We start from the raw sequence: 17,505 nt of genomic DNA, 5'->3' as shown, positions 1-17,505 counted from the left end.
AATCATCAGCGTAATCTAAGTCCAGGAGACTTTTCCTCAACATTTGATTCCGTGGTCTGCCATTAGCTTTCCTGTTCTCCTTAAGACAAAGTCCATCTGAATAATCCATATGAAGGGGGATAGAATACAATCCTGATTAACTCCTGATCTAATACAAAACCTACTGCTAACCTAATTTCCTACCTTAACCGCAGCAGTGTTATTTTTGTACATAGCAATAATCATTCGATTGGAAATTGAAATGTCTAGTGCCCTTTTTAATAGTCAAAAATGATTGGAAGGCAACTAACACCTTTTTCACACCCACCATTTCCCTAAACACATCCATTCAAAATTTTAAGATAGCCATTTTGATCAACGTAGTTGAAAATTCTGGAAATTATACCTTTGAGCAGACCATTCCCCCCACAGTTTTCAGGGCCAGGGTTATAAGTTATGCCCTGGGGTATATACGGTTTTCATTGAAATCTTCAAGGGTTTTCAAGAAATCACAATAGATAACCGAGTCAAACTCAAAACGAGCAGAAATTAACACAAGTTAGGGCTCAAAACCCTATGCCTTCCCAAGGCCAGAACATAATTTGCACTTTACTGAAAAAAATAAAAATGAATGTGCATTGTCAGTTTAATATACATATACTGATATTTAGTAATCAAAATGTTAATATTTTTTGATCTATTAAAGTTATAAAAGTAAAAACATTTGTATTTTTTCAGTAAAGTGCAAATTATGGTCTGGCCTTGGGAAGGCATAGGGGTTTTGAGGCCAACTCATGTTAATTTCTGCTCGTTTTGAGTTTGACTCGGTTGTTTATTGTAATTTCTGTTCGTTTTTGGGTTTCGTTTATTTATCGATGCTGATTTGTGGTAGTTTCACGCTTGGTAGATTATTTGATTTTTTTGCTCATTTTTTGTTTAATGGAGTTCTTTACTTTTCTTTGAAAAACTTATTTTGTGGAAAAATTTTTCTTAATTTATTACTATAAAAGAATAAATGAAACCCAAAACGAACAGAAATTAAATAAAAATCATAGCAAAAACATACAACAAGTAATAATATAAATGAATAAATAGATCTTAAAGCGAGTAATGCTTAGATTGAATATGAATATCAAGCTTAAAACGAAAAAGAATATTTTCCTATTGAAGTATAAAAGAAACTTAAAACGAACAGAAATTAGATAAACAATCAATGCCAACAAACATACAATAGATTTTAATATAAATTAATAAATAAATCTTATAATGAGTGAAACTTAAATTGAATATGCAAATCAAGCTTGAAACGAACAAAAATCCCCACAAACAAGAGTTTGGGTATGACCCCCTTCTCTCACTGTAAAAGTCTAAAAGCTACTTCGTCATTGGCGCTTTACTGAAAACCAATTTTATGACAAATATTTTCTTTTGGACTTAATATTGAAAATAAACCTTAGAATTATAGTAGCATTTTGAACTGATGAGCTTTCAGCAATTAATATCATTATACATCAAATATTCTGTTTAATTTTTAACAATTTTTAAAGTTGTTAAAGACGAATATAGTTCCAGTACAAACAAATATTTGGATACTGCTTCCTTTCCTAACTGTAAATAAAAACCAAAAGCCTACTGCGTCATTGGCGCTTAAATGAAAACGAATTATATTAAAAAAATTTTCTTTTCCAGTTATTACAGCATTGAAAATAAAATACAATTACAGTGAAATAAATTCTTGAAATGATGGATCTTTCAAAAATTAATATAATTATAAATCAAATATTCAGTTTGATGTTGTTTATACTTTCCAAGACTATTCAAGACGCATATAGTTTGCAGTAAAGCGCCAATGACGCAGTAGGTTTTAGACTTTTACAGTGAGAGAAGGAGGTCGTACCCAAACTCTTGTTTGTGGTGATTTTTGTTGGTTTCAAGCTTGATTTGCATATTCAATTTAAATTTCACTCATTTTAAGATCTATTTATTAATTTACGTTAATATCTACTGTTTGTTTGTTTGCACTGATTGTTTATTAAATTTCTGTTCATTTTAAGTTTCATTTATACTTCAATAGGAAAATATTCTTTTTCGTTTTAAGCTTGACATTCGTATTCAGTCTAAGCATTGCTCGCTTTAATATCTATTTATTCATTTATACGTATTCATTTATGTTTTTGCTATGATTGTTTATTTAGTTTCTGTTCGTTTTGGGTTTCATTTATTCTTTAATAGTAATTTCTGGTCGTTTTGAGTTTGAATTTTAAAAGGTATTTGTATCTGCTGATCTTAATCTTAAAATTGCCTTTAATTTTATTTCAAAAACTTATTTACCGGAAGGTTTTTTTTAATTAATTTTTGTTCGTTTTTGATTGCAAAAAATTTCAAGTTTTTAAAAATTTCTTATTTCAAAATCAAACTTCAAAACAAAAATCAAATATTCATCAAAGTATCAAAACCGATATCAAAGTAACAATATCAAAGTGAAAAAATGGGTTTGTGTCAACCTTGGAGTTTTTATTATCTGATGTTTGAAGTATGTTTAACAAAATTGCTATCTCTAATTTTTATCGGATGGGTTTGGGAAAAAAGGACGTGGGGTTAGATTAAGCTTCGATCTCTTTTGACTCTTTAAAAGTGAACTAGAACTTTCTGTTTTAAATCAAATGAGCCCTCTCTGAAGTTTATACGAGTATTCCTTCTATAAGAACCATATATATCCCCAGAATATAGCCAACGCCTATCCCTGGGCTCTGGGGGGTTGTGTCGATCCTGGAGTTTTTGTATCTGGTAGTTGAGCTATTTTTAACAAATGGTCACCTCAAGTTTTTATCGGATGGGATGATCCATCCGATACACCCAAAGGCGTGGAGGGCGGTAGGGGCTAGTTGTCCTCTGATCTTTTTTCACTCTGAGAAAATGAACTACAACTTTTAATTTCCATTCAAATGAACCCTCTCTGAAGTTTATACAAGCATACCTTCCATAAGAACCATATATGCCCCCAGAGCAATACTTACAACGCCTGCTCCGGCCCAGGGGGGGATTGTGTCGACACAGGAGATTTTCCTATCTGACCTTTGAACTATTTTTAACGAAATGACCATACGTAAAGGAGTTTTGGTTGTATGATCTTTGAACTATTTTTAACAAAATGGCTACCTCAACTTTTTTGTCTGGATGTATTCGGGGAAAAAGGGTTTGGGGTGGGCAGTTGCCCTCTGATCACTTTTGACTCTTAAAAAGGGCACTAGAACTCTCGATTTCCAATTGAATGAGCCCCCTTTGAAGTTTATGCGACGACCCCTTCTATATCAAATACCTCTTGGAAAAAATAAATGGAGTGTGGGGGAAGGCTAGCTCCCCTCGAATCACTTTTGACTCTTAAAAAGGGAATTACGACTTTCAATTTCCAATCAAATGAGCCCTCTAGGAATTTTATACGATCATCCCTTCCATAAAAACCATATTTCCCCCCAGGACATAACTTACAACGCCTACCCATGGTCCCTGGGGGGCTGTGTCGACACAGGAGTTTTTTGTTATAAGAGCTTTGAGCTATTTTGAACAAAATGTCTATCTTAAAATTTTTATCTGTTGCATTAAGGGCGTACAGGAGGGGTGGGGGCTAGTTGCCCTCCAATCTCTTTTGACTCTTAAAAACTGAACAAGAACTTTCAATTTCCAATCAAATGAGCCCTTTCCGAAGTTTATACGAGTATTCCTTCCATAAGAACTATATATGCCCCTAGAGCATTACTCATATCGCCTGCCTCTGGGCCCTGACGGGTTCCGTCGACACAGGAATTTTTCTTATCTGATGTATAAACTATTTCTAATGAGATTGCTATTATAAAAATTTTATCGGATGGGCTTGGGGAAAAAAGGGTGTGTGAGGGGGGACTAGTTGCCCTCGGATATCTTTTGACTCTTAAAGATTTAACTAGAACTTTTAATTTCAGACCAAATGATCCCCCTCTGAAGTTTATACGAGCATCCTTTTCATAAGAACCATACAAGCCCCCAGGACAACACTTACAACGCCTGTCCCCCGGGCTCTGGGGGGCGTTTTTGTTATCTAATTTTTGAGCAATTTCCAAAACACTGGCTATCTCAAAATTTGTAGGGGACAGGTTTGGGGAAAAAAGAGCGTGGGGGGGGGGCTCTTGACTCTTAAAAAGTGAACTAGAACTTTCAATTTCCAATCAAATGAGCCGTCTATGAAGTTTATACGAGCATCCCTTTCATAAGAGCCATACATGCCCTTAGGGCATAGCTTAGAACACCTTCCCCTGTGCCATGGGGGGTTCTATTGACACCGGATTTTTTCTTATCCGACCTTTGAACTATTTTTAACAAGATGTCTATCTCAAAAATTTCATCAGATGGATTTTGAAAAAAAAGGCTTGGGGGGGGGGGGGGCTAGTTGCCCCAGGATCTCTTTTGACTCTTAAAAAGTGAGCTTGAACTTTCAATATCCAATAAAATGAGCCCTCTCTGAAGTTTATACGAGCATCCCTTTCATACGAAAAATATATGCCCCAGGGCACAACTTACAATGCCTGCCCCCGGGCCCAAGGGGGTTTGTGACAACACTTGAGTGTTTGTTATCTGACTTTTGAGAAATTTTTAACTTAATGGCTATCTCACAATTTTTATTGGATGTGTTTGGGGAAAAAAGGGCGTGGGGTGGGCTAATGAACCTCTAATCTCTTTTGACTCTAAAAAACTTAACTAGAACTTTCAGTTTCTAATCAAATGAGCCATCTCTGAATGTTTTACGAGCGTCCCTTGGATAAGAACCATATATTCCCCCAGGGCATAACTTACAACACTTGCCCTCGGGCCCTGGGGGGCTGTGTTGATCCCTGAGTTTTCGTTAGATGGTCAATGAACTATTTTAAAAAAACTATTTCAAAGTTCTTATCGGTTGGGTTTAAGGAATAGAGGGCGAGGAGAAGGGGGGGGGGGTCTAGGTGTCCTCCAATCTCTTTTGACTCTTAAAAAGTGAACTAGAAATTTCGATTTCCAATCAAATGATCCCTCTTTGAAGTTAATACGAGCATCCCTTCCATAGGACCCATATATGCCCCCAAGGGGGGCATATAACTTACAACGCGTGCCCTTGGGCCCTGGTGGGTTGTGTCGACACCGCAATTTTTGTTATTTGATCTTTGAACTATTTTTAAAAAAGTAGCTATCTTAAAATTTTTATTGGATGCATTTAGGAAAAACGTGTTTGGGGGGGGGGGGGGCCAAGCTGGTTACCCTCCAATATATTTTGGGGCTTAAAAATTGAATAAGAACTTTCTATTTCCAATCAAATGAGCCCTCTCTGAAGTTTATACGAGCATTCCTTCCATAAGAACCATATATGCCCCCAGGGCATAACTTATAACCCTTGCCCCTGAAGACTGTGGGGGGATTGTCTTGCTCAAACATATAATTTCCAGTACTTTCAACTACGTTGAACAAAATGGCTATATAAAAATTTTGATTTGATGTGTTTGAGGAAATGGTGGGCGTGGAAGGGGTGTCAGTTGTCTTAGAATCACTTTCGACTATTAAAAACGGAACTAGCCATTTAAATTTCCAATCGAACGAGCCCTTTCTGAAGTTTCTAAGACAACGTTGTCTATACAAAACCTTATATGCCCTCAGGGCATAACTTGCAGCCCTGGCCCTGAGGGCTGTGGGGGAGTTTTCATTCTCAAATACCTAACATCCAGAACTTAAAACTATGTTTAATAAAATGGCTATCTCAAAATGTTGATTGGATGTGTTTGGGTAAAAGGTGGGCATGAGAGGGGGGTTAGTTGCCCTCGAATCACTTTCGACTATCAAAAAGGACACTATCCCTTTAAATTTCCAATCGAATGAGCTTTTTTTAAGTTTCTACGACAACTTCTTCTATAAAAACCTTATATGCCCCCAGGATATAACCTAAAACCCTTGCCTTGAGGGTTGTTGGGGAGTGTCCTCCTCAAAAACATATTTTCTATCCGGAAATCAACTACACTGAACAAAGTGGCTATCTCAAAGTTTTGATTAGATGTGTTTGGGGGAATGATGGGCGTGGGGGGGGGGGGCTAGTTGCCCTCCAATTACTTTCTAATATTAAAAAGGGCACTAGCCTTTGAATTTCCAAACGAAGGAGCCTTTTTTGAAGTTTATACGACAACGCCTTCTATAAAAACCTTATATGCTCCCAGGGCATAACTTAAAACCCTTGCCCTGAGGGTCGTGGGGGGAGTGTCCTCCTCAAAAACATATTTTCTATATGGAAATCAACTACGCTGAACAAAATGGCTGTCTCAAATTTTTGATTGGATGTGTTTGGGAGAATGATGGGCGTGAGGGGGGGGGGGGCGCTTGTTGCCCTCCAATCACTTTTGACCCTTAAAAAGGGCACTAGAACGATGTTGAAACAATGTGCTATTTAATATTTTTTTCCTTTAGAGCAGGCCACTTCGTATCGAAGAAGTTGTCGTAGAAGCTTCGGAAAGGGCTGATTCAATTGGGAATTGTTGTGGCTTGTGCCCTTTTTAGTAGTCGAAAGTGGATTGGAAGGCGACTAACATCCCTTCTACGCCCACCATTTGCCAAAACACATTCAATAAAAATTTTGAAATAGCCATTTTGTTCAGCGTAGTTGATTTCCAAATAAAAATTATGTTTTTGAGGAGGACAGTCACCCACAGGCCTTAGGGCAAGGGTTATAAGTTATGCCCTGGGGGCATAAAAGGTTTTTTCAATTGAAAATTGAAAGGGCTAGTGCCCTTTGAATAATCGAAAGTGACTGAAAGGCAACTAACCCCTCTCTCACACCCACCCTTTCCCCAAACACATCCAATCAAAATTTTGAGATGTCCATTTTTTTCAACGTAGTCGAAAGTTCTGGAAATTAGGTCTTTTAGGATGATTAGGTCTCAGAGTCCTCAGTGCAAGTGATGTAAGTTTTGCCCTTTTTATATAGGGGGCATAAAAGGTTTATATAGAAATTTGCTGCTGAAATTTCAAAACGGGCTCATTTGATTAGAAATTGAAATTGCTCGTTTTATTTCTCAAATTTGAGGGAAGAATAATTAACCCCCCTCTCACACTCTACATTTTCTCAAACACATTCTATCACAGTTTCGAGATAGCCATTTTGTTCAACGGAGTTGAAAGTTTTGGAACTTAGATATTTAAGGATGACAAACCCCCCAGGATCCCCAGGGCAAAGGTTGTAAGTTACACCCCGGGGCATATAAGGTGTTTAATGACAGAGTTGTCGTGAAAACTTCAAACGGGGCTGATTCAATTAGAAATTGAGAGGGCTAGTGCCCTTTTTAATAGTTGAAAGTGATTGGAGGGTAACTAAACTCCCTCTCACGCCCACCATTCCCCCAAACACATCCAATCAAAATTTTCAGATAGCCATTTTGTTCAGCATAGTAGAAAGTTCTGGCAATTAGGTCTTTGAGGATAAAAATCCCCCCTGCCCTCAGGGCAAGCGTTGTAAGTTATACCCTGGGGGCATATAAGGCCTTTATTGAAAGCGTTGTCGTAGAAACTTCAAAAGTGCTCATTTGATTGGAAATTGAAAGGCCTATTGCCTTTTTTAATAGTCGAAAGTGATTGGAGAAAGACTAACGCCCTTCTCACACCCACCATTTTCCCAGAAACACCCAATCAAAATTTTGAGATAGCCATTTTGTTTATCGTAGTTGAAAGTTCTAGAAATTAGGTCTTAGAGGATGACAACCTCCCTCACAGCCGTGTGGGTAAGGGTTGTAATTTATGCCATGCGGGCATATAAGGTGTTTATAGGAAGTGTTGTCGTAGAAACTCAAAAAGGAGTCATTCAATTGGAAATCAAAAGGCCTAGTACCCTTTTTAATAGTGGAAAGCGATTGGAAGGCTTGACATTTTTACAGTAAAGATCGATGTGGGTATAATGTATTTTTTTTTTTTTTTTTGTTGTTGTTTAGACCAGGGCATTTTGTATCGAAGGAGTTGTAGGAGCTTCGAAAAGGGCTCATTCGACTGAAAATAGAAATGGTTGACGTCCTTATTAATATCGAAATTGATTGGAGAGAAAATAATCCCCCTCCCACGCCCCCCCTCCCATTCGACTTTATGTTTAAAAACTAAATGTTGCCATAAGATTAAATCAAAATGCACTGTGTTAATGCTAATTCCCAATAAGGCATCTCAGCAGTATCCCAAGAACGACTGAGGGTATTATGTTAAAACTTTAAAGGCTGCTTATGCTCTTAAAGTTTAACCAAATCAAAATAGCGTAAGTGTATCCAAGCTATCAGAGAAATATAATAGATCTTTGTGCGAATGGTATCAAGTTTTCCATTTCAAGTCAACTAGAGGAGGTTTGAAACTAAATTAAACGCTACTATTTGTGTCCAGATTTTTTATTAAAATTTTGAGATAGCCATTTTGTTTAACGTAGTTTAAAGTTCTGGAAATTAGGTCTTAGAGAATGACAACCATCCTCACAGCCCTTAGGGTAAGGGTTGTAATTTATGACCTTTGGGCACGTAAGGTGTTTATAGGAAGTCCTGTCGTATAAACTCAAAAAGGGCTCATTCGATTGGAAATCGAAAGACCTAGTGCCCTTTTTAATAGTCGAAAGTGATTGGAAGGCTTGACATTGTTATAATACAGATCGCTGTGGGTATAATGTTCTATTTGTTTGTTGTTGTTGTTGTTTAAACCAGGGCACTTTGTATCGAAGGAGTGGTCGTAGGAGCTTCGAAAAGGGCTCATTCGATTGAAAAGAAAAAGGGTTGATGCCCTTTTTAATAGTCAAAAGTTATTGGAGGGCAACTAATCCCCCTCCCACGCCCACCCTCCCATTTGAGTTTATGTTTAAAAACTAAATGTTGCCTTAAGATTAAATCAAAATGCACTGTGTTAATGCTAATTCCCAATATGACATCTCAGCAGTATCCCAAGAACGACTGAGGGTATTATGTTCAAACTTTCGGGGCGGGCTGCTTCTGCTCTTAAAATTTAACCAACTCAAAATAGCGTAAGTGCATCCAAGCTATCAAAGAAAGTAAACAGATTTTTTTGCGAATGGTACAAATAGCAGGCCAAACTATAAATTCTTAAAAAAAAATGATAAGGTTTAAAGTATTATTTTCTTTTTCTCTGAAAAGACTATGTCAATATAAAACGAACAGAAATTAATTAAAAAAAACTTTTTTCACAAAATAATTTTTTCATTAAACCAAAAATGAACAAAAGTAAAATCAAATAATCTACCAAGCGTGAAAATACCACAAATCAGCATCGATAAATAAATGAAACCCTAAACGAACAGAAATTACAATAAATAACCGAGTCAAACTCAAAACGAGCAGAGATTAACATAAGTTGGGCTCAAAACCCCCATGCCTTCAAAAGGCCATAACATAATTTGCACTTTACTGAAAAAAAAATAGAAATGAATGTGTATTGTTAGTTTGATAAGCACACTCTAGATTTTAGTAGTCAAAATGTTTAAAGCATTTTATTTATTAATCTTGAGAAATTAAAAACAATAATATTTTTTTCAGTGCAGTGCAAGCTATGTTCTGCTCTTGAAAAGATAGAAGACCTTTGATCCAAGCTTATGTTAATTTCTGCTCGTTTTGAGCTTGACTCGGTTATTTATTGTAATTTCTGTTCGTTTTGGGTTTCATTTATTTATCGATGCTGATTTGTGGTAGTTTCACGCTTGGTAGATTATTTGATTTTTTTTGCTCATTTTTTGTTTAATGGAGTTCTTTACTTTTCTTTGAAAAACTTATTTTGTGGAATAACTTTTTTTTATTTAATTACTATTAAAGAATAAATGAAACCCAAAACGAACAGAAATTAAATAAACAGTCATAGCAAAAACATACAAGAAGTAATAATATAAATTAATAAATAGATCTTAAAGCGAGTAATGCTTAGATTGAACATGAATATCAAGCTTAAAACGAAAAAGAATATTTTCCTATTGAAGTATAAATTAAACTTAAAACGAACAGAAATTAAATAAACAGTGAATGCCACAAACATACAATAGATATTAATATAAATTAATAAATAAATCTTAAAATGAGTGAAACTTAAATTGTATATGCAAATCAAGCTTGAAACGAACAAAAATCCCCACAAACAAGAGTTTGGGTATGACCCCCTTCTCTCACTGTAAAAGTCTAAACCTACTGCGTCATTGGCGCTTTACTGAAAACCAATTTTATAATATTGAAAATAAACCTTAAAATTATAGTAACATTTTGAACTGATGAGCTTTCAGCAATTAATATCAATATACATCAAATATTCAGTTTAATTTTTTAGCAATTTTTAAAGTTGTTAAAGACGAATAAAGTTTCCCTAAAAACAAATGTTTGGATATTGCCTCCTTTCCTAACTGTAAATAAAAAAAAAGCCTACTGCGTCATTGGCGCTTAACTGAAAACGGATTATATTACAAATATTTTCTTTTCCAGTTCTTACAGTATTGAAAATAAAAATACAATTACAGTGAAATAAATTCTTGAACTGATGGATCTTTCAATAATTTATATCATTATACATCAAATATTCAATTTGATGTTGTTTATACTTTCCAAGACTATTCAAGACGCATATACTTTGCAGTAAAGCGCCAATGACGCAGTAGGTTTTAGACTTTTACAGTGAGAGAAGGAGGTCATAACCAAACTCTTGTTTATGGTGATTTTTGTTCGTTTCAAGCTTGATGTGTGTATTCAATTTAAGTTTCACTCATTTTAAGATCTATTTATTAATTTACATTAATATATATTGTATGTTTGTTTGCATTGATTGTTTATTTAATTTCTGTTCGTTTTAAGTTTCATTTATACTTAAATAGGAAAATATTCTTTTGTTTTAAGCTTGATATTCATATTAAATCTAAGCAATACTCACTTGAAGATCTATTTATTCATTTATATTATTAATTGTTGTATGTTTTTGCTATGATTGTTTATTTAGTTTCTGTTCGTTTTGGGTTTCATTTATTCTTTAATAGTAATTTCTGGTCATTTAAGCTTGAATTTAAAAAGGTATTTGTATCTGCTGAGCTTAAGTTTAAAATGGCCTTTACTTTTCTTAGAAAAACTTATTTTTCGGAAAGTTTTTTTTAATTATTTTTTGTTCGTTTTTGATTGCAAAAAATTTCAAGTTTTTAAAAATTTCTTATTTCAAAATCAAACTTAAAAAAAAAATAATCAAATATTCATCAAAGTATCAAAACTGATTTCAAAGTAACAATATCAAATTGAAAAAATGGGTTAGTGTCAACTTCCGAGTTTTTATTATCTGATATTTGAACTATTTTTAACGAAATTGCTATCTAAAATTTTTATCGGATGGGTTTGGGAAAAAAGGGTGTGGGGGGACTAGATTAAGCTTCGATCTCTTTTGACTCTTTAAAAGTGAACTAGAACTTTCCATTTTCAATCAAATGAGCCCTCTCTGAAGTTTATACGAGTATCCCTTCTTTAAGAAACATATTTACCCCCAGAGTATAACTTACAACGTCCCTATCCCTGGGCCCTGGGGGGTTGTGTCGACCCTTGAGTTTTTATATCTGATGGTTGAACTATTTTCAACAAAATGGTCACCTCAAATTTTTATCGGATGGGTTTATCCATCCGATACACCCAAAGGCGTGGAGGGTGGGAGGGGATAGTTGCCCTCTGATCTTTTTTCACTCTGAGAAAATGAACTACAACTTTTAATTTCCATTCAAATGAACCCTATCTGAAGTTTTTACGAGCATACCTTCCATAAGAACCATATATGCCCCCAGAGCAATACTTGCACCGCCTGCCCCGGTCCTGCGGGGGGGGGGGATTTTGTAGACACAGAAGTTTTTCCTATCTGATCTTTGAACTATTTGTAACGAAATGACCATACGTAAAGGAGTTTTTGTTTTATGATCTTTGAACTATTTTTAACAAAATGGCTACCTCAACTTTTTATCAGATATATTCGGGGAAAAAGGGCTTGGGGAGGGCAGTTGCCCTCTGATCACTTTTGACTCTTAAAAAGGGCACTAGAACTCTCGATTTCCAATCGAATGAGCCCCCTTTGAAGTTTATAGGACGACCCCTTCTATATGAAGTGCATCTTGGAAAAAATAAATGGAGTGTGGGGGGGAGGCTAGCTGCCCTCGAATCACTTTTGACTCTTAAAAACTGAATTACAACTTTGAATTTTCAATCAAATGAGCCCTCTAGGAATTTTATACGTGCATCCCTTCCATAAAAACCATATATGCCTCCAGGATATAACTTTCAACGCCTACCCCCGGGCCCTGGGGGATTGTGTCGACACCGAATTTTTTTGTTATGAGAACTTTGAGCTATTTTGAACAAAATATCTATGTCAAAATTTTTATCTGATGCATTTAGGGTGTACAGGAGGTGGGGGGGGGGTGCTAGTTTCCTTCCAATCTCTTTTGACTCTTAAAAAGTGAACAAGACCTTTTAATTTACAATCCAATGAGCCCTCTCCAAAGTTTATACGAGCATCCCTTCCAAAAGAACTATATATGCCCCTAGAGCAGTGCTTACAACGCCTGCCTTCGGGCCCCGGTGGGTTCCGTCGACACAGGGATTTTTCTTATCTGACCTTTAAACTATTTCTAATGAAAAGGCTATTATAAAAATTTTATCGGATGGGCTTGGGGAAAAAAGGGTGTGTGAGGGGGGACTAGTTGCCCTCGGATATCTTTTGACTCTTAAAAATTGAACTAGAACTTTTAATTTCTAATCAAATGATCCCCTTCTGGAGTTTATACGAGCATCCCTTTTATAAGAACCATATACGCCCCCAGGACGACACTTACAACGCCTATCCCCCGGGCTCTGGGGGATGTTTTTGTTATTTAATTTTTGAACAATTTCCTAAACACTGGCTATCTCAAAAATTTGTAGCAGACGGGTTTGGGGGAAAAAGAGCGTGGGGGAGGGCTAGTTTAATTCTCTTGACTCTTAAAAAGTGAACTAGAGCTTTCAATTTCCAATCAAATGAGCCCTCTATGAAGTGTATACGAGCATCCCTTTCATAAAAGCCATACATGCCCTTAGGGCATAACTTAGAACACCTTCCCCTGTGCCTTTGGGGGTTCTATTGACAAAAGATTTTTTCTTATCCGACCGTTGAACTATTTTTAACAAGATGTCTATCTCAAAAATTTTCATCAGATGGATTTTGAAAAAGAGGGCGGGGGGGGGGCTAGCTGCCCTCGGATCTCTTTTGAATATTAAAAAATGAGCTCGAACTTTCAATATCCAATCAAATGAGCCCTCTCTGAAGTTTATACGAGCATCCCTTTCATACGAACAATATATGCCACAGGACTTAACTTACAACGCCTGCCCCCGGGCCCTGTGGGGTTGTGACAACACCTGAGTTTTTGTTATCTGACTTTTGAGAAATTTTTAACTTAATGACTATCTCACAATTTTCATTGGATGCATTTGGGGAAAAAGGGGAGTGGTGGTGGGCTAATTAACCTCCAATCTCTTTTGACACTAATAAACTTAACTAGAACTTTCAGTTTCTAATCAAATTTGCCATCTCTGAATATTTTACGAGCATCCCTTCAATAAGAACCATGTATTCCCCCAGGGCATAACTTACAACACCTGCCCTCGGGCCCGGGGGGGGTGTGTTGACCCCTGAGTTTTCGTTAGATGGTCAATGAACTATTTTAAAAAACTATCTCAAAGTTCTTATCGGATGAGTTTGAGGAAAAAAGTACGTGGAGGATGGAGGGGGGGCTAGGTGCCCTCCAATCTTTTTTGACTCTTAAAAAGTGAACTAGAACTTTCGATTTTACAATCAAATGATCCCTCGTTGAAGTTAATACGAGCATCACTTCCATAGGACCCATATATGCCCCCAGGGCATAACTTACCACGCCTGCCCTTGGGCCCTGGTGGGTTGTGTCGACACCACAATTTCTGTTATATGATCTTTGAACTTTTTTTTAACAAAGTAGCTATCTTAAAATTTTATTGGATGCATTTGGGAAAAACGGGTTTGGGGGCAGGGGGAAGCTGGTTACCCTCCAATATATTTTGGGGCTTAAAAAGTGAACTAAAACTTTCAATTTCCAATCAAATGAGCCATCTCTGAAGTTTATGCGAGCATTCCTTCCATATAAACCATGTATGCCCCCAGGGCATAACTTATAGCCCTTGCCTCTGAAGACTGTGGGGGGAGTGTCTTGCTCAAAGAGATAATATTCAAAACTTTCAACTACGTTGAACAAAGTGGTTATCTCAAAATTCTGATTAGATTTGTTTGGAGAAATGGTGGGTGTGGAAGGGGTATCAGTTGCCTTAGAATCACTTTTGACTATTAAAAAGAGAACTAGCCATTTAAATTTCCAATCGAATGAGCCCTTTCTGACGTTTCTACGACAACGTTGTCTATACAAAACCTTATATGCCCCCAGGGTAAAACTTACAACCCTTGCCCTGAGGGCTGTGGTTGAGTTGTCATCCTCAAAGACCTAATATCCAGAACTTAAAACTACGTTTAATAAAATGGCTATCTCAAAATTTTGATTGGATGTGTTTGGGCAAAAGGCGGGCAGGAGGGGGGGGGTTAGTTGCCCTCAAATCACTTTCGACTATTAAAAAGGGCACTAGCCCTTTGAATTTCCAATCGAATGAGCTTTTTTTAAGTTTCTACGACAACTTCTTCTATAAAAACCTTATATGCCCCCAGGATATAACCTAAAACCCTTGCCTTGAGGGTTGTTGGGGAGTGTCCTCCTCAAAAACATATTTTCTATCTAGAAATCAACTACGCTGAACAAAATAGCTATCTCAAAATTTTGATTGGATGTGTTTGGGGGACTGATGGACATGAGGGGGGGCTATTTGCCCTCAAATCACTTTCGACTATTAAAAAGGGCACTAGCCCTTTGAATTTCCAATCGAGTGAATTTTCTACGAGAACGCCTTCAATATAAACCTTATATGCTCCCAGGGTTTAGCTTAAAACCCATGCCCTGAGGGTTGTGGGGAGTGTCCTCCTCAAAATATATTTTCTATGTGGAAATCAACCACGCTGAACAAAATGGCTATCTCAAAATTTTGATTGGATGGGTTTGGGGGAATGATGGGCATGGAGGGGGGGGGGGCTATAAAACGATGGTTTACCTCGTCGTACATGGCATCCGCTAATGGAAAAGTTCAACAAAAACATAGGGAATTAGCTTACCTTCTGGGGATACACGCAAAAGAGGAAAATGAGAATTGGGACGAACACATACCTTTCGTAGTCTTTGCAGTAAATACGGCTTTTTCACGTTCTTTAAAAGAAACGCCATTCTTTTTACAACATCTAAGAGATCCAGAATTTGTTTAGATGAAATACAGAATGATAGAATATATTACAATCTTAACCAATGCAAACAAGAAATGGTGATGCGAATGAAAAAAGCTATGGAACAGGTTAAAGACAATTTGGAAGATGCGAAAATAGAACAAAAAGCAAAATTCGACAGATAAAGCAAAAATAAGACAAATTATTGTTTAGGAGAATTGGTCTATGCATACAAAACAAATCTAGAATGAAAAAAAAAATTAAAACCGAAATGGGACGGGCTTTATAGCATCGTCAAAATTCTACCAAATAACTTAACCAAATAAATGTTCTAAAACATCAGTATAATGAAAAGGAAGAAATAATACGCCATAATAGAATGAAAAAAGGATTTTTCTCAAAGCCATGGAAATTAGAGTCCATTTCTTCAGACGAAAAAATAGATGAAACAATTGCACAAGTATATATCAGAATGCCATATGAATTTTATGACCTATTTAATGACAGCAACAGTTGGGAAGAGTGGATGGAGTATTTAGCCCAGTCTTGGCTACAACCTCTCCGCAAAAAAAAACAAGAGAAAAAGGGAAATATTCGATGCTCGTTGGACACTAGCGATGAAAGCGATAGAGAAGAGCCTCAAACTCAACCTAATGGTTTAAAACGTGATTAACCAGAGGTTAAATCCAAAGAGGAAGAAAAATTGAAAGAAACCAAAGAATTATCTGATTTTCATACATTAGACTATCCTACAGTCTTAACAAAAAATGGCTTTTGGAACAAACACCATCGACCAGAGGCGAGCTAAAATGTGACAACAATAATTCTTCTACAGAAACAGATATAACTAAACCTGGGCCATTGTTAAGAAAAACCTCCTTAAGAGAGAGATTATGGAGAAAAGTAAAGAAACCAGAAGGACAGCAACAAATTCCTTCTTCAGCAGCAAAAGTAGCTAAATCACTAATGAAAAAGACCAAATGTCATGAGGAATGGAGACTAAAGACCTTTTACGAAGCAAAAAAAGCACGCTCGAATTCGGAACCCTTTAAGCCACAATCCAAAAACCACGAAAAAACTTGTCAACATTCTAAAGAAGAAAAACAATAATCTAGAATCCAAAATTCTGACCAGGAAACGGAAAAAGGGAGAAAAAGCTTTGCTCCCAACAGATTAGTATTTGAACAAAAAATGATAACCTGGAACAAAAAAACGAGTAAAGAGCCTCTAGAAAAATATCTATATTTTTTCTTCCTTTAATCGGTATGTTAATAACGTCAAAATTTCCTTCATAATATATCAGATAAATACGGTCTGATAGTAGAAATTAAATAGAGTGAAGCCAATAGTCCCTTATATCCTAAGTAGTCTACAAATAGATTGTGTCTAGGAAGCAAATACAAACTTTATCACGGGAACAATTACACAGTGGCGTTACAGTTAAAGTTATCAATAGTTGACTCGTAACTTTTAATGGGTGTAGTAAAAATAAGTGAATTATAAATATACAGAACCAGAATTAAAAGGCGATTCTTTTAATATGTATATTAAAACCCCAAATTTTTGGGGTGCTTTAAAAAAAATTCGTTTGTTTTTGACGGGAATTAAAAAAAAAATAATAATAGAAAAATACAACCAGGGTTTACATTAAGTCCCGGCTATGTATACAAGCTAGCTGTAATCTTATTATAATTACTTATAGTCTAAAATAGTAGTTTCTTTTATTAGTTATAAAAGATAGAAATAAAAAAATTTAAGACACTAATTAAGCGCTATAAAGATTAAAGCGAAAGATAAATTAAGCTTAGAAAGAAAAAAAGGGTACTTCGTAAAAGGAACCGAAAGCAATATAAAAATTAGTTATAACCGAAAAACTTACCCATCAGACAAGGACCAACGACAAAATCCATTAAAAATAAGCCAAAAATAAACCTCATCGTCACAAGAAAACCACAGTAGTTCAAGGCACAAATTTTAACTCTAGCGATGTATTGGATCTGAGAAAACAAACTGGCACAGGAGATCCCTAGTTTAAACAATTGGTCTTCACCTGTGCCAACCCAAACACCCGAATCCCAGTCCGTTGACCCCCAACACAAACTAGACGTATCCACTTTTTCTTTGAAAATAAAATATAACATTACACAACGAAAAAAACTCGCAGTAATGAACAGAAAT

The sequence above is a fragment of the Artemia sp. Qi Xiang Cuo genome, chromosome 16 (assembly GCF_049724085.1).
Source record: "Artemia sp. Qi Xiang Cuo chromosome 16, ASM4972408v1, whole genome shotgun sequence".
In the NCBI taxonomy this organism is placed as follows: Eukaryota; Metazoa; Arthropoda; class Branchiopoda; order Anostraca; family Artemiidae; genus Artemia; species Artemia sp. Qi Xiang Cuo.
This window is presented reverse-complemented; position numbering follows the sequence as displayed.